This window comes from Microtus ochrogaster, linkage group LG3 (genome assembly GCF_000317375.1).
Source record: "Microtus ochrogaster isolate Prairie Vole_2 linkage group LG3, MicOch1.0, whole genome shotgun sequence".
NCBI classification, from domain to species: domain Eukaryota; kingdom Metazoa; phylum Chordata; class Mammalia; order Rodentia; family Cricetidae; genus Microtus; species Microtus ochrogaster.
The window spans coordinates 243599-251644 of record NC_022029.1 but is presented as its reverse complement, the minus strand read 5'-3'; positions in this window follow the sequence as shown (position 1 = coordinate 251644).

The following is an 8046-nucleotide window of genomic DNA, read 5'->3' as shown; positions in this document are numbered from 1 at the left end:
ATCTCTGTGAGTTCGAGACCAGCCTGGTCTACAGAGCTAGTTCCAGGACAGGCTCCAAAGACACAGAGAAACCCTGTCTCGAAAAACCAAAAAAATAAAATAAATAAATAAATAAATGTCTACGTAAAGATTCACGGAGTACCAACTGAGAGCGTGAGACTCCACATAGGGATGAAACTGAGGGAGGAGAGCAAAGGATAGCGGAGGGAGACAGCCCAAAGTGCAGTATGTACTTATGTGACAACGTCGCTATGAAATGTCATATGCAAAGAGTATACACCAATAAAAAAGAAACTGATGGCACTGGATAGATGGCTCAGCAATTAAGAGCACTTACTGCTTTAGCAGAGGATACTCGTTTCTTGCTAGCCATCCAGTTCCAGAAGATTCAATGCTGTCTTTCTGACCTCTGTGGGCACCAGGCATACACTCAGGGCATGCAATATACAGGCAGGGAAAACACTCACACACATAAAATAAAAATAGATAAATCTTTTTTTAAAAAAAAAAGAATATGAAAAAGAGCCCACGAAGGAAAAGAATGAATAGCACAGAGGGAAGGCTTTAACTGAGGAGAAGAGGCACTGGATAGCGCCATCCACAGGTGAAGACCTGCTAGCTCGAGCCTGAGGAAATTAACAGCCTGCAGGATCAATTGCCTCTAAAACAGAGGGGATTCAGGAACTTGGAGTAAAGGGGCCATGAAAAATGACTACACTAGGTGAGGCAGTTACAGTGGTGGGTGGCAGGGGGAGCTGACGGAACAACTGGAAGATGTGGCCCTGAACTTATTTTGACACTACTATGCCCTATTGCACGGCTCTCTCTAGCATAACCACACAATTCAGACCCAGATCTAGAGTCAAAGAGGGCAAGGATAGGGTCATGTTGCATCACCCAACCCCCAAATCAGGCAAATAAGAATGCTTCAGAGAGAGAAGAACAGGTCGGAGACTTTGCTCTAAGGTTCTCCTTTGGTCCATTTGTGTGACAGGATACCACACTGTCCTTTTTCCTCACACCCTCAAGTTGCAGCTAAGACCAAAAGCTAAGGATCAAATTGCCAGGTACAAGACAGGTGCTCCAGGAAACTTCCACCAGTGCTGCCCCAGGCTTCCCCAAGAAAGGGTGGGATCGACCCTACAAACACATGCTTCAACTCATCCCCCTACTGATGCTCTACCGGCCATGTCTAGCATCTACACATATCTTGGGAAAAATACACAGGACCAAAAGATGTAGACTGTCTGGAGGATGCAGAAACAAGCAAATGTGCATGTCGGTAGAACAGAGCATGGAGAAAGGATGCGAGCTGCCAGGTGATGGGAAGGGTCGGAATACGAGGAACAGACCCTGAGTCCTCTGGCTGTGAGCCACCATGTAGGTGTTGGGAACTGAGGCAGGATCCTCAGCAAAAGCAGTAAGACGATAGAAAAGTAAACCTTTTCAGCTTTTGCTAGTGTGTAGATGCATAAAAGCATATCTGATGGTGGGTAAGTAAGTTCCAATACGGTGCTCCTTCGCTTCAGAATGGCTGTTCTAATGGCGCGGAAATCCATGACTCCGATCTGGTTAATTTAGGTGTGTGTGTTGGGAGCGGTGAGACCCCAGATCCTGAATTTCTTGTAATCCCCTGATCTGAGTGCCTACAGCTGCTCTGAGCACGAGACCTTCAGGAGTTCCTGATGGCAGGAGAGTGGTTTCTGGTGGGTTTGGCTGGGCCGTGGCTATCTCTATATAATCTGCCCCTGAACACAATAAAGGGGGCATTCTTGGGGAATTCAAGGATGACTCGTGTCTCTGTCTCTCTGTCTGTGTGCGTCTGTGTATTTTAACCTCCAGCCCCCTTGCCTGAAGCTTGTGAACTGGGTGCCAGCGCACAGAGCACAGACATGGGAGCATGGCGCGCGGCATGTGTGACCTTTTTTGGTTTTATTTATTTGTTTGTTTCGGGGTTCTTTTTGTAAGTTCTTTAGAAATGTCGTAAATGAAAAATAAGTGGTCAAAAAGTTACAAGTCTTTGTCCCAGATTCCCATAAAGATTGAACCAAGAAAATGGTCATGGTGTACATGCAAAGATTGATGTGCTGTCTCTACCTAAACATAAGAGTTATGTTAGCCACATGTGTCACCTGAAACATGACTTCATATGATGTAAGTGCTACATAAAGAACTGTGTTTGTTGCCAAGTAGTCCTGCCCTGGTGTTTGTTTGCTTTTCTTTTCTTTTTTTTTTTTTTTCCATCGCTCCTGATTCTAACTCAGTAATTATGCTTTTTCCCTCCCCAAAGTCTGTTCCTGGTGCAGCGATAAGAGCCAAGAGTGGAGAGGACTGGGAAGATTCTCCATTGCCACTACGCTTCTCCCAGAGCTTGTATTTGCCCAGAGCAAGTAAGCACCAAGTCCTCTCCCAGCCTTCCTTCTCCCAGTGCTGGAGGACAGAGGCGAGGTTTGTCTCCTCCGTGTCCTACGGGGAATTGAGGCTTCACAGACCAAGGCAGATGGCATTTCTCCCAGGCTTGGAAAAGGGCAAAGGATTGCTGCCAATGTTTCAGACCCTCTGCTGAGAGGAGGTCTTACCTTGGTGCAAATCTATCACTGAGCTGCAAAGTGACTTCCCCTCTCTCGTCCAAAAGCAACACTGCACTGTTTGATGAGTCATTGCTTCCCTGACATTTGTAGAACATGCTTGAAATGATCCCAGAGGGGAGAAAATTATGCTGTAACCAAACCACACTCCCTCCTCCCCACCAGCCTTCCCCTTTCTCCAGCTCTCGAAAGCACGGACCCTACAAGCATAATCCCCAAAGCCTCTGGATCTACGGTCTTTCTCATTGAGCTCCACTCAGTGGCATGGCTGTTCAGTTTTCAAAAAGAAGCGAGCCAGGTCTCCCCTCAAAGGCTTAATCGGGACAAAGGCACTCGTGTTTGTTTGTCCTTGGAACTAAAAAGTCATGGGAGGAATGACATGTCTAGGGTCTTGTATTGTTATAGATTCAAGCTCGTTAGGAAAAAAGCAGAGACTGGATCCGTCTGATCAAATGAATAACTGAGTTTGAGAAGATTAACAGGTCTCAAGAATAAGAGTTCTGAGACCCAGAGAGAGAGAGAGGCTTTGGAACACAGAAGAAAGTTCTCATTCTGAGAAACTAGAAGTCATGAGCTACATAGAGGCCTCTGAATTACCATTTAATCTTCTTCTCTGCGTGAGGATTTTCACCTATCAAGATGTTCAGCATTTTAGAAGGTAGTGAGGTTAGTCAATTATTAACTGTCATTCAATATAAATCAGGGCTAGGTTTTGCTTATTTGGATGTGAAATGTCTCCCAGGGGCTCATGTGTGGGAACACCGGGTCCTCAGCTGGTGAAAGTGTTTTGGGAGGTTATGGAGTTTGCAAGATAAAGCCTACATGAAGGAATTAAGTCAGGGGGTGGGAGAGGGTGCCTTATGGGTTATAGCCAACCTTAATTCCCTATCAACCCCCTGCCTTCTGGTCTCCTGAGACGTGAATAAGCGGTCTCGCTACTTCCTCCACTCTGCCTTTCCAGCCACGATGGAGAACATCTTCCCATAACGTGAAGCAAATCAGTTCCTTTCTCCCTTGAGTTGTTTCTTCTCAGGCATTTGAACAGTGATAAGAAAAGTCGGTAAGCCCACCCACAGGCACTATGCAAAGTTCTGTGAAGACAGGTGGAAAAGACAACATTCACCACTTTGGAGATGGAGGAAATGAATACACTAAGGTGAACTGGTCATGGAATTTCTACAATGATAAAACCACAAGGGGAAAAGGGGGCATAAAATCTAATGTGAAGCCCCTCAGCTTCACAACGGCTATTCTAACTGTATAGAAGTTCATGGATTTTACCGTCTCGTGGGCTACAAAGACTAATAGAAATGGGTTAGATTAATATGTAAGAGCTAGCCAATAAGAGGCTGGAACTATTGGGGCCAGGCAGTGTTTAAAAGAAAAAAAAAAGAAGTTCATGGAGATGCATAGATTTTTGGGTCTTGCTAATTTTGGGGTGTGATGTTTATTTGCAAGTATTTTATAATGAAGTTTATTTAAAATTTTGTTAAGAACTGAACTAATTTTCAAATTCATTAATTAAAAGGAGAATGTATCTTTCTGGCAAAGTACTAGTAAAAATAAGGTGAACAGCAGTTCATCTTAGCTTGTCCAGTATTTCCACACAATGTTGTTGTTGTTGTTTAAGACAAGTTCTTACTGTGTAGCCTTGGTTGGGATAGAACTCACTATGTAGACTATGCTGGCCTCGAACTCTTAAAGATCTCCCTGCGTCTGCCTCCCAAGCTCATCCAAACTAGCAAAAGTAGGGCCATACCTTCGAATGTTGAAAATCTCCCATTCCAGGACAGATGGAGTGCCTGGATACACAATATGAGAATCACAATCCAATGCCTATAGACAAGTAAAGTAATAAACCAGGGAAAGTATACAGTAAATAATTTCAAACACAGTTTAAAAAAAAAGCAACTTAGAGGAAGGAACTTGACTCAGAGTTATTTGAATCCATGTCCTCTAGGTGACAATAGCCAAGACTCCAAATAGAGCCAATAACAACAAAAACTATAGAGCTGAAGAAACCTAGCGCAGTGAGCAGGACCAAGGACCCCCATTCAAATCCAGCCGGCCAGCTGTTTCTATCTGTGCAACATATGAGGGAGATTGTTCCATTTTTTCTAACATTTGAAAACCCTAAAGACTTTGCACCCTATCTAAGAACAGCCCCATTTTATTGGTATAAAACTGTTGCATTTGCCTATGCCAGGCCTTCTGTGGGCATATTTCAGAGTGCCAGGACAAAGACAGTGAGCTTCCTCAGAAGATGGACACAAATAACCAGCTAGCTGACTCTTCAGGAGTCTGGTGGCTACCTGGGTGGTGTGGAGCGCTGTTGGCTGTGTGGCAGCCTTTCGGTGAGGGGGGATAATGAGAAATAAAGAGGAGAACTGGCAGGATAAGAAGCTGGGCTCTAAGACAGAACACAGCCTCATATAGACGTCATGGGCCAGCGAAACACTGCGGGCTGACTGGATTTCGTGAGGAGACTGACAGAGGTTGTTCTGTTTGGTGTTTAATTGTTCTGTGGAACTAGAGACAGCCATCTGGGCTAGCACTACGCCCCTAAGCTAGATCCTCTGCCCTCTTCATATTTGTGTCTAAGGTAGAGTCTCACTCTGTCTGTCACCCAGGCTGACCTGAACTTGTTCTCTAGCTCAGAAAGGCCTTGAACTTTCTTATTTTCTTTTTTTCCCTTTCCTTTTAAACAAATCCTGGGATATTCCTTGTTTTTTTTTTTCTTAAGATTCTTTTACTCAAAAATTAGGTTTCATTACATCTTTACAGCCAATATCCTGTGCTTTGCTCATATCTAGCCCATTCCATCAGTCTCTCCTACTCCTCACTGTCGCTTGGTGGTATTCTCCTTCTTCTGCACCATGCCCCCCCTCTCTCTCTCTCACACACACACACACACATATATACACACAAACACACACAGAGAGATTTTATGTGCATTTAGTTACATGAATATATTTATATATATTTAAATCCAAATTCTGCATATACAAGGAAATGTCCAGCAATTTTTCTATCCCTGCTTGTCCCCATCTCCCTGTGTTTTAAGACCCCTTCCTCTCCTTTGATAGTCCATCTTCTCAATTAATTTCACATACATACGTATGTATATACATATATGTATGTCATACGTATTTGTAAATAAAAATCCATTGAGTATCTGCCCGGGAGCGGTAGAGCTGGGTAACATGGTAGCGCTGGTTTTAGCTTTGCGCGGGACATCCCAGCTGACTTCCACAGAGGTGGCCCCATTCCCACTAGTTCGTCATGTTCAAGGGTTGCTCTTTCCCCATGTTGCCAGAATGTATTGTTTGGCTTTATCGATGACAGCCAGAAATAGCACTGCTTCAGGGCTTTAAAAAACTTATGAAAGTCAACTTTGCCCCAGTAAAGTTTATTGGAGCCCAGCAAAGTCCCTTTATGTATTGTTTAAAGTTGTCTCCAGCCTTTCACGGCAGGACACAACCGCTAGAGACTATGGCAAAACCTGAGGTATTTACTGTCTAGCTCTTTAGAGGAAACGGTTGTCAAGACTGATTTAAAGAACAGCTGCCGAGGTTCCCATTGACTGGGAGCCTACCAAGCAAACAACTAATATGTTCAATCTTCAGCGCATCTTAAGAGGGCAAAAACATCTTGATGTGTATGGGAATTTTGTTGATAGTTTTAAAGTATTGATATCCAACTTAAGATTTTAAAGTATATGGATTCAACCAACCAATTCATGACCTCTATCTAGCCCACAGGGAGCCATTTTTAGAAAGTTTGATGGAAATCATGTGTACTTCATAATTTCAGCTCGTGATGCATATACACTGGAAGCAATTTCTTACAGTTGAGTCTTCATTCAGCCATTACTTTTCATTTCAGATTTGTTTACAATTTTGTTTCCTTGGATGTTGGTTCCTTTCCTCCCAAAATCCTATAAAGCTTTTCCCACTCTAGCAAGACAGACTCCTCCTGGGCTTATCTCCCTTTCACAGCCACTGGACTCTTTTACTTCCTGCCCAGGTTTCTTCTCAGGGCAGCCTCTGCACACTGTCCTGGGCATCCTTATTTTTGCTGTATCGCAGCCCATTGTGGTCATCTTTCAGACTCATCCATTGAATTTACTTCCCAACACGCCACCAATGCCATGACATTGCAAAAATCCAGTAGGTATTTCGAATCCCCGTCTAGTACGGCTTCTCTCTGGAACTTAATATCTCGAACTTCAATGCCATGAAACATATTCTAACTCCATAGTTTTCAGAGTTAGAAAGACAGACTGAGGATCTGAGTTCAGATTCCCAGAACTTGTGTACAATCAGACATGGTAGCATGTGTCTGCAATCCCAGAATTCTTTTGGTGAAAGAGGAGGTGGAGACAAAGGAATGATTCTCTAGACACTCATAGGCCATACACAACTGTCAATAAGAGATCCTGTCTAAAATGAGGTAAAAAGTGAGAATCAACATGTATGGATGTCCTCTGACCTCCATAAACACTAGCCTATCTCCTATCTACACACACACACACACACACACACACACACACACACACACACACACACACGGGAATGCTGTCTCTAACCCTGGGTTTTAGAATATCTATGGCTTCCTGATTCTCTCTCCATCTCTAAATCTGTTCCTTCCTATTTTTTTTCTTGACTCTATTTCATGTAGTAAATAATATTCACTGAATTCCTGATATGTGACAAGCACAGTCTCTCCAGTTGGAGAGATGGCTCGGCGGTTAAGAGCACTGCCAGCTCTTCCAAAGGTCCTGAGTTCAATTCCCATCAACCACATGGTGAATCACATCATCTGTAATGAGATCTGGTGATCTCTTTAGGAAGAGACCTGGTGAGTGATCCTCATCAACTTAGACCATGAAACCCAATATGGACAAATTGAACAGAACTGCTATATACAGGTTGCTCATGCATGCTTCAGCATTCCCCGGGCATAAATTTCATTTTCAAATTCAACAAGCATGGCGCTAAGCATTTCCTGTCAGTATGGATCTTATGCCATGGAAATACAACTTTATTATCTTGGTTGTCAACTTGACTGCATCTGAAATTAACTAAAACCTAAAAATGAAGGGCCCACCTGGGAGGGCCTTTTGCTTAACTGTGGAGTAGGAAGATCCACGTCTACTCTGGATCTTTGAGGGAGAAAGACACACCTTCAATCCAGATCATTGGAGCTGGGAGAACCCACCTCTAATCTAAGCCACACCTTCTTCTGGAAGCCTATAGAAGGACACGGAAGAAGGAAACTTTTGCTCTTTTTCTGATGGCTCTTGACTTCCTTCACTGGCATTAGAAGCCACTTCTTCAGGATCCCAGCATATACTGACGACCAGCTGTGGGACTGAGCAACTACAGATTCTTGGACTTTCCATTCATAGCCAGCAACCATTGTGGCATTAGCTAGATCACAGCCTCTAAGTTATTCT